The sequence below is a fragment of the Amblyraja radiata genome, chromosome 1 (genome assembly GCF_010909765.2).
Source record: "Amblyraja radiata isolate CabotCenter1 chromosome 1, sAmbRad1.1.pri, whole genome shotgun sequence".
Lineage (NCBI taxonomy): Eukaryota > Metazoa > Chordata > Chondrichthyes > Rajiformes > Rajidae > Amblyraja > Amblyraja radiata.
Genome location: NC_045956.1, coordinates 135,659,140 through 135,673,305, shown reverse-complemented (window position 1 = coordinate 135,673,305; position 14,166 = coordinate 135,659,140). Strand labels below are relative to the sequence as shown.

The 14,166-nt window shown below is 40.3% G+C and overlaps 1 protein-coding gene across 3 annotated transcripts in view; it reads left to right on the top strand.

The window, feature by feature from the left end:
- The window catches only part of setbp1 (SET binding protein 1), a 247,590-nt gene that overhangs the window by 162,679 nt on the left and 70,745 nt on the right, over nucleotides 1–14,166 (top strand). The window lies entirely within an intron of this gene.

Below are 14,166 nucleotides of genomic sequence, written 5' to 3'. Positions count from 1 at the left end.
GTTATATATTCATATATAAATATACACTGTTTTGTTTTCTCGTTTATAACATTGTTTACAGAGTACTATGTTTACTTATTCTGTTGTGCCGCTGCAAGTAAGGATTTCAATGAGACATGGGAGAATAAAACACTCTTGACTCTTGACATACGTCGCTAATGTGTGGGATAGAACTAGTGTACGGGTGATCGGTGGTCGGCGTGGACTCGGTGTGCCGAAGGGCCTGTTTCCACGTTGTATCTTTAAATTAAACTAAAACACTAAAACCAATGGAAATCTAAAGAATGGTCTCTACCCGAAACGTCACTCAATTTCTTCTATCCAGAGATGTTGACTGCTCCATGGAGTTCCGCTGCATAATTAAAGCATGGAATAGTCTTCACCCCACTATAGGTACCCAACCAGAAGCAAATAAATTTAAGGTAGCTCTTTCTTTCCCCAAGAACCCTTTTTTGTTTAAGTCCAAGTCAAGAGAGTTTTATTGTTATGTGTCCCAGGTAGGACAATGAAATTCTTGCTTGCTGCAGCACAACAGAATATGTAGACATAAGACAGAACAGGAGATAAAAGTTCACTGTGTCTATATACCATAGACCATATATATATATATATATATATATATATATATATACACCACAATAAATAAACAGATAAAATGCAATAGGGTGTTATTTTTCAGAGTTTGGTGGTGTTTAAATTCTATTTAAATTGCATTTGGAATATTTTTGGAGGACCAGGAAATCAAGAAGCAAGAGTTACTCCAGGGAGTTACTTCAGTTCGAACGAGTGATTCTGCGTTGGTTTTCAGCGGTCGCGGCGAGTGGACAGCAATGGCGGCCAGATCTCCCACCATGCAAAGGGAGGGAGAAAGTGGCCGACGCCGACCAGTTGCAGTGGCAGTGCGCATGTGCAGGGCGGCACATGCACACAACCACGGCCGATGATGTGCTGACCAAAGATCCTCGCTATAGGAACTTTGGTGCTGTCCGTGGTTGTGTGCATGTGTAAGGCGGCCGGAGACCCAAGTCACGGACAGCGGGCGGAGACGGAGAGAGAGAGAAAGATAGAGAGAGAGAGAAAGATAGAGAGGGGGCCAGCTCAGGTGCTTGCCAAGCCGGGCAAAATGGCAGGGCTTTTAGGTTGCCCGGTGGGACTGTGGGTTGCCATTGGCAACCGGGTAACCGCTAATTTCGAGCCCCGGTAGCAATTGAATAGCATCCTGACATAGGTGTTCTTATTATCAAGGTCATGCAAAGAAGAATGGAGTGCAAGGGAGATGTCATCCTCCGCAGGCCTGTTATTCCTGTATGCAAATTACAGGAGGTCGAGGTTGTCCAGGACATTGGTGCAGATCTATCCATTGCCAATCTTTCAAAGCACTTCAATATGTTCGAGCTACTGAGCAGTTGTCATCGAGGCAGGTCATTTTACTTTTCATGAAGATTGGAATGATGGAGATTTCATTGAAGCTGACGGGAATTGTAGACTACTGAAATTAGAGGTTGAAGATGTCAGCGATGGATTGTGTGCGTCAATTAAGACGGTTAGTACATGGTTCCAGAACCCGTCCAGGAACTTCATCTGGACTGGTTGCTTTCTGAAAGTTTATCTTCATGAAAGCAGATCTGACGTCTGCCACTGAGATGTATGGGGCAGAGCAAGCAAGGAATGTGAAGACGTGCCTTGGCGGAGCTTTGTTTGTTCTTTGGCATAAAAGCCATTAAGCTCGTCCAATAGTGATACATCATTGCCTGAGTTTGGCTTGTAGCTCTTGCTGGTATTCAGAGCCTGCCACAGTCATTAGGAAGCTGCTTGAGTAAATTGAGCCTCTAGCATATTTTGGAAATGTCTGTGGGCATCCCTGATAACCTGACAGAGATCATACTTGGCCTTCTTGTACAGTCTGTGGCATCTTTCTTGAAAGCCTCAGATCTGGACTTTAGTAGAGAGTGAATCTCCCTGTTCATCTAAAGTTTCTGGTTAGGATAGAGCCAGGATGTTTTTGTCAGCCATCAACACATTTAGGTTTACATTGATTATTGTCATGTGTACTGAGGTACAATAAAGCTTTGTTTTGCATGCTATCCAAACAAACCAGATATATCGTACATAGATACAATCAGTTAAAACTCAAGTACAATAGATAAAAGGGAATGATACAGAGTGCAGAATATAGATCTCAGTAGTAGCCCATCAGTTCCTTGGATAAACTCCAATGTCTTCAATGAGATGAGGATGCATCAACAGTACGTGGCTGATGGAAGGATCATTTAGAAGCCTGATAATGGAAGGGAAAAAGTTGTTCCTGAGTGATGGTGCGCGTTTTCAAACTTCCATACCTTCGGGAGCAGGGAGAAGAAAGGATGATCAGGGTAGGACAAATGTTTGATTATGTTGGCAGCCTTTCCGACACAGGGTGAGGATGGTTGGATGTCTAGTTTGTGTAATGGACTGGGCTACATCTACAACTCTGCAATTTCTTTCAGTCTTCTTTAGTTTATGTTTAGAGATACAGCATGGAAACATTTGTTTCCAAACTAAGTTGTGATGCAACCACTCGGCCCGTCGATCATGGCTGATCTATTTTTCCCCTCTCAACCCCTTTCTCCTGCCACAGTCTAGTACTTAGTGTAAAGACGAGTGGAAACGCACTAAGTCTTCACTACTGTGTTATTACTAAACACACACATTACTATTCATACACATTCCTGCCCTAGCTGTCCGTGGTCTGTCACCGGAGCTAGAGAGCGATCTGGAGGTGGGGAGGTTACAATTATACTGGTGATATGGGGAGTGGTTAGTAGTGGTGAGGTCACTGTGTTAAAGGAACATGCACTAGTCTACACTTAGCATGTGTAAGTACTTAAACACATTGAAGGTTACTGCTCTTATCCTATTTTTAGGCAGTCTATTTCAGGTTCCCATCACTGCATGAAAAATATTCTCATCATTTGACCGCCAAACCTTTTACCCATTGTTTCAAACCTAGCTATTGACATCTTTACCTAGGAAAATATGAATTCTTTATTGATCAATTTATTCTTTATGGAACTAACTTTCTTCATATCTTTATCCATTTAATTTAATTAATAAATGTATTGAATTAAATCTATCCAAAGAACACAAATCCATACCTCTTCACAAAATGTTTCTTGTTTTTTACGCTCTCCAGTACAATTACATCCTCAACTTAATGGTCTGCATCAATGAGCCTTAAAGAGAAGGTGGATACTTTGGTCATAATCTACCAAGTTCACAAAGGTAACGCCATTAAAGAAAACAGAAAGCAGGAAACTGTTTTCTAGTTGATCTAATCAAATCTGTTTGACCTTACCCACTGCCTCGAGGATATAAAATGTTGGATGGCCCAGAACTTCCTCCAACTAAACGAGAGTAAGTCTGAGGTCATCCTTCTCGGCCCCTCGGACTCAATCAAAATGATAGCAGGCAGCCTTGGAAGCCTTACCCCACTACTCAAACCTCACGTCAAAAACCTTGGCGTGATATTTGACTCAGCACTGAAATTTGACAAACAAGTCAATGCCGTGGTAAAAGCTAGCTTCTTTCAGCTTCGGACGATAGTTAAAATAAAAAAATTCCTCCAGTTTGATGACCTGGAAAAGATCATCCTCACATTCATCTCCTCCCGCCTAGATTACTGCAACTCCCTTTACACTGGCATCAGCCAATCTTCCCTGTCCCGCCTGCAACTGGTCCAAAACGCCGCAGCGAGACTCCTGAAGGGCACCCGAAAAAGGGACTACATCACCCCGATCCTGGCCTCTCTCCACTGGCTCCCTGTGCGGTTCCGTATAAACTTCAAGATTCTCCTCCATGTCTACAAAGCCCTCAATGGGCTTGCCCCCACCTACATAAAAAGTCTTCTCACCCACCACTCCACCTCCAGGCCCCTCAGATCGGCCGACTTGGGGTTGCTGAATATCCCACGGTCTAGGCATAAGCTCAGGGGCGACCGCGCCTTTGCGGTTGCAGCTCCTAGACTGTGGAACAGCATTCCCTTTCCCATCAGAACTGCCCCCTCCATCGACTCTTTTAAGTCAAGACTAAAGACTTATCTATACTCCCAAGCCTTTCCTGACGTACTCTGAGTGAGGGCTACATGTATATATGTATGTAGTTTGTTTTGTTGTGCTATTCTTATAACAAATGTAAAGCACTTTGGCCAACGAGAGTTGTTTTTTAAATGTGCTATATAAATAAATGTGACTTGACTTGACTTGATCTAATATTTGTCATTGAGATAATGCTGGAATCTATTATTAAGGAGGTAATAGGAGGACTTTTAGAACATCGTAACACAATCAAGCATAGTCAACGTGTATTTATGAAGGTGAAATTATTTCTGACTCATTTGCACTTTAAGGATGCTTATATTAGGAAACCCGGAGATGTTTTTTAGATTTTCAGCAAGGATTTGATTAGATGCCATGTAAAACGTTACTGAAAAGAGCACATATATTATCATAGACAGAGTGTTTGGCAGTCTGTAACTAGTGGGTCAATGTTGGATTTTACAAAAGAATCCAAGCAGCCTTCCGATCATAAAGCATCTGTTTTCTGCAACAGAACCAAATTTGAAATCAAATTACCACTTTCCCTTGGATCAAAAGTGGGACTTGTCAAAAGATTTACTGAAATTCATGTGACCAACATTAAGTATTCTACCAGCATGGTAGATACAATATTCTACCAGTATTCTACCTATGACTAGTGGTGTGCCTCAGGATTCGGTGCTGGGCCTGTTACAGTTTGTCATCTACATCATTGATTTGGATGAGAACATACAGGGCAAGATTAGCAAGTTTGCTGATGATACAAAGGTGGGTGGTTTTGCAGATAGTGAAGATGGTTGTGAAAATTTGCAGCAGGATCTTGATCGATTGGCCAGGTGGGCTGATGATTGGTTGATGGAATTTAATACAGAAAAAGGTGAGTTGTTGCATTTTTAGAAGTCTAACTTGGGCAGGACCTACACAGTGAATGGTAGGGCTCTGGGGAGTGTTGTAGAGCAGAGGGATCTAGCAGTGCAGGATTATGGTTCCTTCAAGGTCGAGTCTCAGGTGGATAAGGTGGTCAAAAAGCTTGTGGTACGTTGGCCTTCATCAGTCAGAGTATTGATTATAGATGCTGGGAGGTCATGTTGCAGTTGTATAAGACGTCGTTGAGACCACATTTAGACTATTGTGTTCAGTTCTGGGCACCATGTTATAGGAAAGATGTTGTCAAGCTGGAAAGGGCACAGAGAATATTTCCCAGGTTGTTGCCAGGACTAGAGGATGTGAGCTATAGGGAGAGGTTGAGTCGGCTGGGTCTCTATTCCATGGATTGCAGGAGGATGAGGGGTGATCTTATAGAGGTGTATAACATCATGAGAGGAATAGATCCGGTAGATGCACATAGTCTCTTGCCCTGAGTAGGGGATTCGAGGACTAGAGGACATAGGTTCAATGTGAAGGAGAAACGATATGATAGGAATTCTTAGGGTAACTTTTTCGCTCAAAGGGTGGTGGGTGTATGGAACAAGCTGCCATAGAAGGTTGTTGAGGCTGAGACTATCCCAACGTTTAAGAAACAGTTGGATAGATTGATGGATAGGATAAGTTTGGAGGGATATGAACCAAGCGCAGGCAGGTGGGACTAGTGTAGCTGGGACATGTTGGGCCGAAGGGTCTGTTTCCACACTGTATCACCCAATGACTATGACTCTAGCATCAACCTACTTCCCACTTCAAAAATTCAATCAATTCAATCAAATGCATTAATTTAGTTTAGAGATACGGTGCGGAAACAGGCCCTTTTGGCCCACCGGGTCCGCGACGACCAGCTATCCCCGCACATTAACACTATCCTTTACCCACAAGGGACAATTATTACATTTACCAAGCCAATTAACCTACATACCTGTACATCTTTGGAGTGTGGGAGGAAACCGAAGATCTAGGAGTAAACCCACGCAGGTCACGGGGAGAACTTACAAACTCCATACAGACATCACCCTTAGTCAGGATCGAACCCGGGTCTCTGGCGCTGCATTAAGGCAGCAGCTGTAAGGCAGCAACTCTACCGCTGCGCCACCCTTTTAATATTCTTGTAATAAATCTATGCTTACCATTTTTGATCAGTCTGTGCTGTTCTAAATGATATTCAAATGCATCCTATAGAAATTTCAATGGAATTGATGGGCCTAAAATACTGGTCTGCCCCCTTTCTCAATTAAAAATTACGATTAGGTTCTCTTATTTCGTAATTTGTTTTTTAAAAAGTTGTTTAAACATTATTATACAAATTTTATTAAGTGAACCAGAAAACCAATTGCAGTTAAATTGTAGAGCAAAATGTTCTAACATCTGAAAATTATCATATTTTTGCCTTCCGCAATTGGACGGTTAAATATTAATAGCCTATTGCTTCATACGCATTTTTCATAAGGTCACACACACAAACGCTGCTGGAAGCATTGACAATCATTGTGTTTTTAATGCCTGACTGTAAAACAACATGGGCTGGATCTCACTGCCTATTTACTGCGAGAACTTCTCAACAGAACTGCAGTTATTTAGCTATTTAGACAATAGTCAGTCCTGGACTTCCAATGATTCATGCTGTCAAACATGGAAGTCCGGGACTTAACTGACATCTTCTATAGGCTGAGTCTGTACCTTCGTTCTGTTGTCGGGACTCCAATTGAAGTCAAAAGTTGGACCACAGTCGTGGAAATATTTTCCAGCAATATACAGGTAATTGGTCAATCTGTTGCCTAACCACAGCGAGCGATTTCAATGGGGTGTGTAAATTTGGATTTATGGTAAAAAGGGGAAGGTAAGTTGTTTTTTTAAGTTTTTTTATTTATCGTAGAGCCATACAGCATGGAAACAGCCTCTTCGGCCCAACTAGTCCATGCCGACCAAGATGCCCCATCTACGCTAGTCCCACCTACCCACGATTGGCCCATATCCCTTTAAACCTTTCCCATCCATGTACCAGTCCAAATATTGTTATAGTCCTTGCCTCAACTACCTCCTCTGGTAACTCATTTCCTATAACCACCACCTTCTGTGTGAATTGTATTATTTATAGTTATTTTCAGGAGTTTTCATGTTTTGTTAGCTTAAAATTTAAAAATATTTAAATAATTTTTTTGTTCAGTTTTAATACTGTTTGCGGCAGGCTCTCCTCATTGTACTACTGGAGACATTGCTACCACTTGGCCACACTTGATGGACTCCACGAAGGTTTGGGATGGGGAGATTATCACTTTTATCTGGACCAACTAAGGAGGAACATGAAGGTTCAGTGATTCAGCAATCGTTACCCAGTCAAAATTTGGCATCTTAGATTTTCAGACTCGAAAGAGCCACCTGGATGAAATATGTTTTGGGCTACTGTGTTTTTATGCTGGTAATTTTGTATAAGGTAGAGAGCTCTGTGTAGTCCGTGTATCTCCCTTTGAAGTTCATTGGCATATAAAATGACTCAGATGGCAGCTTGTTGACGCTCAAGTCTCACTGACTTCTTTCAACCCATGGGTACCAGTGTGGAGATGAGCAGTCAAGCATCATTTATATCTCTGACAACAAAATAAAGTCTGCATTATTTTCAGCATGAAATGGTAAAATAGAAAGAATATTGTAGCTCCAGCTCGATAGTGGAGGATTGTCTTCCTGATATTCAGTGTAAGGCCTATTTTCTCAGTTTGCAGATATACAAGTGATGGTTGCATATCGCATTTCAATGACTGAGGCAGGAACGACCTTGGTTCTGTACAGAAGGCAACAAAGGTTGAATAACTTCCTTTTAATCCTGAAAATCAACTCTATTTCAGCAAGAGGTTTGTTGAAGGTGAAGGACTGAAAGGTGGATTGGTGTGATGACACCAGCTTCATACCTGTGTATAGCACCACTTGATTTGTGATGAGTCCATTGGCTAATATTATTTGCACGCATCCTATATAAAAGACTAACAGATTTCTTAGGACCATCAAATTTAGGACAACTGAGGTAATTTGAGGTAGATTGACAGAAAGCACAAAATGATTTTGTGCCAGTCTAATTATAATGTCATGGAGTCATACAGTTTGGAAACATGACCTTTGCCTAACTTTTTATGCCGACCAAGGTGCCCCCCATCTACACTAGTCCCATTTGTCAATGTTTGGCCCATAATCCCTCTAAGGGCATCTTTCCTATCCATGTATCTGTTCTTGAAAGTGTATTTTAAATCTTATCATAATACCTAATATTTTAATGTCTTGGCATCAATGTCAAAAATGAGAGTGTGCAATATGTTGCAATCCTTTCTGCTCAGTTAAAACAAAGCAGGGTTGAATGCAAGCTGCTGGCTATTCACCCTGCTGGAGAGCTGTACTGCACTTACAATTCATATTAAAACTAAGACAGCAATGTAAAACCGTGAATATGTCTACACATTAACTAGATAGTTATATCTAATTTAAACTTGTTGATTGGAAAAGGTGGCCAGCATTAAGGTTTCAAATATAATTTTAAATCACTTTTCGGTGTACTTTCACATCCTGACCAACCTGATATCATTCAATGCCCTACAGTAAATAGAATGTAAATCATACAACTGCATCACATTGACCCTTATGAGCTTGCAGGGATTCTTCTTGGCCCTGTTTCAGCTTTTGTGGCATGTGCTGCATGCTAAGTATAAGAGTAAAGTGGTGGTGGTGGTGGTGGAAGAGGAGAAGGGGAACCAGAATGCCACAGGAGCTTGTCATATTGAGGAATAATGCGACCGCTGGAAGATGACTGGCTGTTTTTGTACTAAATCTGCTTTTCTAAGTGTCTCAGTGTGATTTTGTCAGATTAAGAGCTCTGCAGATTTGCAGGAACCGCGACTGGTTTTTGTTCTGTGTTTACTTTCTGAACCAAACCCAAGGTGAGTGAGTGGCTTGAGCCTAATCACTTGTTTTTTATTACGCAATCCTTCCCATCCCCCTGCCTGACTGGGGACCATTTAAGATGTACTGCCGTTGCACATTGTTTCCAAATCAATTCATGATACTTGCAGCTGTTTCTGTAGTTTGAGATGCCTAAATGATACCTCAAGGGAGAACACACCATAAAAACAGCCATGGCTGAATTGGTGAACAGCAGTTCACTTTGCATGTTGGTTTTCTCAATATTATAACTACGCGTCTTGAAATCAGTAAATGGTTAGACGTTCAAAATATCTTGATTAATGTTTAATACAGAATCCACCAAAAGACAGCGTTCATTAAGTAGTAGTTATAATTTTAATTGCTAAAGACTAGTAATTACAATTATTTACATACAAACAGGGAAATATGTTTAACACTTTTTTTTTTTAAATATCAATTCAATATGGGTTTTTTTTTTATAGATTGGTGCCTGAACTGAATTTGGGGAATGGAATAATGATAAAAATGTTTTGAATATTTATGGAATTGCTGCAAAACTGGAACATAACAGAAAATCTGTAAATCTGTAAATGCTCAATAGAACAAAAGCATCTGAAAAGACTGCAGCAGATTTCAAATGGCATTCGGTTAACAGAACATAAGAAATAGATGCACAAGATTAATAGTGACTTGGTTAAATGGATTCAGAACTGGCTTACTGATAGAAGACAGAGGGTTGTGGTGGAAGGACAATAATCAGGCTGGAGGTCTGTGACCAGTGGGATTCCACTGGGGTCTGAGCTGTGACTGCTGCTGTTTGTGATATATAAATGACTTGGACATAAAGTAGATGGGTTGGTTAGTGGGTTTGCAGATGACACCACGATTACTGGGGTCACGGACTGTGAGGAAAGCTGTCAGAAGTATACAGCGGGATATAGATCAGCTATCAGGGTGTATGAATAGCAGATTTAGTTTAATCTGAGCAAGAATGAGGTATTGCATTTAGTGAGGTCAAATGCAAGGAGAAAATGTACAATTAGTAGCATGACTCCTACCAGCATTAATGTACAGTGGGATCTTGGAGTCCATAACTCCCTGAAAATGGCAACACAAGTAGATAGAGTGGCAAATAAGGCATATGGCATGCTTGCTTTTATAGGTGAGCATAAGAATTGCTTTTATATTGAGCATAAGAATTAGAAGATCCTTTATAGGACTTTGGGTAAGGTGAATTTGGAGTATTGTGTGCAGTTCTGGAGTGTACCCATTGCAGGTAATGTGTGGAGGCTTTAGAAAGAGTGCAATGCTCTTTTCATTTTTATATATCTATTGTATAGCAGCTTTTTACAATATTTTTACTTAAATTATTCGACATAGTATTTTCAATTAGGATTCGATTTTTACCTGTGACTAGAAAAGTGATCTACGATCTGTATTTTAGAGGAAAATGGTGCTCTATGCAGAGCATTCCCTTGAGATGATTTGAACGTTTTGCTTCGGTCCTGGCCATAGACATTAATGTTATTAATTTGAAAAAAAAACAAATTCACTGATGGAAAGCTTTGAACATTTAACTGCTTTCAATTTGGCTCCACATGGAGAGCATGTTGTAATTAACCTAGAAGAACAATTAGCAGTGTATGTTGTTTTAAGTTTTGAATTTATTAATATATGCAAATGAATAGAACAATGGTTCAGATGTTTGAGAATCGCAGCAGGAAGCAATTAAAGAGGCGCCAACCAGCTGCTTATCTCAATACACGCGGCCCCTTAATAAAGGATTCCCGCTTCAAACGTAAATTGTTCAGATGGAAGAGTGGCTTCACAAAACATGCCATTTTTTTCAAATATCTCTTGCGTGTTAACAGGAGTCAAATCTACCTCAATAGTTAATCCTGGTGCAATTGCAATTTTTTAATCTGGCCACCCAGTAATAACTCCTGACCAGTTTTGCTCCAATTATACTTGAGGGATCATTTGCAATGAAAGCACCAGCCATCACGGAGTGTCACCTGATGTGCTAACATACTACAAGTCTGGTCAAGCATGTCCTGTGTTTAGATTCTATCGGTGTTTCTGAAACTTCAACCACTTGCTCCCACTACCCACGGATTGCCAAGCCTGCAACCACACTCCCCTGCCCCACACTTTCCAATCTTCTCCTGGTGAAGGAAAATCATCTGCAGAAACTGAATCTACTGGAAATGAACCATAGTGGAAAAGATAATTTTATGGATATATTGTGTAAATTGAACAGTGCTCAATTGGGACGTCATCTGGGTTTTCCAATCTTGCCAGATATTGTCATCAAGCTTTAACACTAAGATGTATGCAGCAAACACTAAGCTTTAACACTAAGATGTATGCAGCAAACCGGAGGAAGAGATTAAATGGCGCCAAGATTCAGCAAGTTTGCAACCTGCACAGTGGCTTCGTCAATACCGCTGCCACCTCACAGTCCAGTGATCCTTGTCTAATCTTGACTACCAGTGCTGGCTGCATGGAGTTTGCACATTCTCCCTGTGACTGGAATGTTTTTTCTCTGACTGCTCAGATTTCCTCCCACATCCCAATGGTGTGCTGGTTGGGAGATTAATGGTCACTGTAAATTATCCCTAGTGTGTAGTTATGTGGTAAAATCTGTGAGGATTTAATGCAAGTGTGGAGAGAATAAAATGGGTGAGAAAAGATTAGTATGAAATCAGTGAGCTGAGGGACTGTTTCCATGCTTAACTCTGACTCAATGCTTCTACGAATCAGTGACTGAATTATTTGTCTTTGTTCCAAATGTAGTAAGATAAGGGATGAATTTTGAGTTCAGGTGGAAAACTGTGTAACTAAGTCTATTAAGGAAAGAAATTATGAGATGTAGTCCAAATATCTTTATTCTAACGTTTGCTCATGTTAATAGGAATAGCTTGATACTTGATATTGTGGAAAATGTCACTGGTGTTAGCATTTTCTTCTCCCCATAATGGCAAAACGCTGCTGGCGCTGAATTCTGTTTCCGATTTGGAATTGTTTTAATACCTCTAACAGCTTCCTGACCTGTACATAGCTTTTGGATTCATATGACTCTGAAATATGAAACTCCACACATTTCGTATTTCAGCAGAATTCCGTCAGTTTTGTTGTAATTCAAAGGAAAGTATAATGGATGTTTCAACACAAGGTGTATTTTGCCCAGCATGAGTTTGAACAATATTCTTATGGCAGTTCCAAGAACATGATGCTGGATGCTCCATGTTTTGGCAATCTTCTGTATTCTTTTAAAGAGCACTTTTTGAAACTGTTACTAAAGCATACTCATTGAATTGAGGATGGATGATGGGTTGCTCAACAACTTTGGAGAAATGTTTCCACACTTACTCTTTAGGCTTTATACTTGTTTTTTAATTCATTTTTTTATGTGGGTACTGCTACTGTTTTTTTTCACATTTTATTGGATACTGCTCGTGGTGACGACCCACTTTCTTAAACTATTGCAGTTCTTCAAGTGGAGATGACTTGCTCAGTGTTTTTGGATAAGGAATACTAGGATCAAGACCAAGCAAAGGATGAGAAATAGCTAAATAGGGTTTTATGGGCAATTGCAACATCACCTTTTGGAGTAGCGAGAGGCCAATCATCCAACCTTTGCTATTGTTTGCTCTTGTTTAGAGCATAATGTCAGAAATGTGGAACCATGGCTAAAATGGATTAAAGCTTAATTCATTTCCGAGCTCTTGGACCACAGCCAGGCATGTGTTTCTATGCAACATCGGAGGTTGAGGGAAGACTTGAGAGAAGTACATAAAAAATGTGACAGGCATAGATAGGGTAGACAGTCAGAATCTTTATCACAGGGTGAAAATGTCCAATACTAAAGGGCATAGCTATCAGGTGAGCGGGGGAAAGTAACAGAGATGTGTGGGGCAAGTTTTTTTTCCACAGAGATTGGTGGTGGCCTGAAACATGCTGCCAGGTGTAGTGGTGGAGGCAGATACAATAGAGGCATTTTAGAAGCTTTTGGTTGGCATATGGAAGTGCAGGGAATAGAGGGATATGGATCATGCATGGGCAGATGACTTGGCATCATGTTCGACACAAACATTGTGGGCCAAACGGCCTGTTCCTGTGCTGTACTGTTCAGTGTTAGGACTCCTTAACTGCTCATCGCTGTAGACTTGAAATGGAATGAGGATATCTGCCTGCACTACTTTATCAGGTATTGAGATCTAGACGGCTTCACACTCATTTAATAAGTACATGGTATGGAGTAACTATTATGAAAAATATTTTTTCTTGTAATAAGTTATATTTTCATCACTTTTATACATGGTATAGTTGGTCAAATAATTAGACATGACATAAAATGATCAATGCATTTGTTTAATTTTATTTGTACTTCAAGTAATAAAAATGTAATTACATCAAACAATATCATATTAATCATATTTGTTGCATGTTTTAAGCAGCAAATGGCTAACCTAATAGAAAATTCAGCGGGGCATTTATGTCAAGGACACGTGACATTATACATGGAAATTGTTAAATGGTTCAAAATTATCTCATGATGTCATATTATACAACAAAAATTGATGGTGTGGTACCAATTCTTACTAAAGGTACAGTCCTGGGTTTGAATTATGAAGTGATTTTTTTAAATTCCCTGCCAACATCTGATGGCAGAGATTATATTAAGTGCAGGTATACAAACTTAATTAAGTGCAGTTGGTCATGGAATTAGAGTAAGTCTGATCGGAGGGCTAGGTGTAACCCGATGTCAGTATCTTATGCATACTTGTCTACTACCTGGTTATACACTGCTGGCTGATAATATGGGCCCACTGTAGAAATGTCAAAGAGGTTTGCACCATATTTAAATGGGACCCCTGCATCAGAATATTTTTTTTCTGCATGCCAGCAATTAGTATTACGTACAATTTTACAATATTTAGGAGATAGTTTGGAAACATATAATGCACCGGATTTCTGTTGTGTTATTTACTATCTTTCTCTTATGGGTATTTCCCTGTTCATTGGCCAATTACAACCAAGGGCGTTCACTGCAGATCTGTCCCAGACCACTATGAATGCCAATTCAGGGATTATGCATTTAGAAACATGATAAACTAATTATTGATGACCTATTCTTTCATTTGCCCTTGCCTCTTGGTGTGTAAGTGTCAGCTGTCTCTCGAGATAATTAAAACAATTCTACTCTGGGGGATGACCAATGCTAACTGTACACCACTCAGCATTGTTGAGTCTGCCT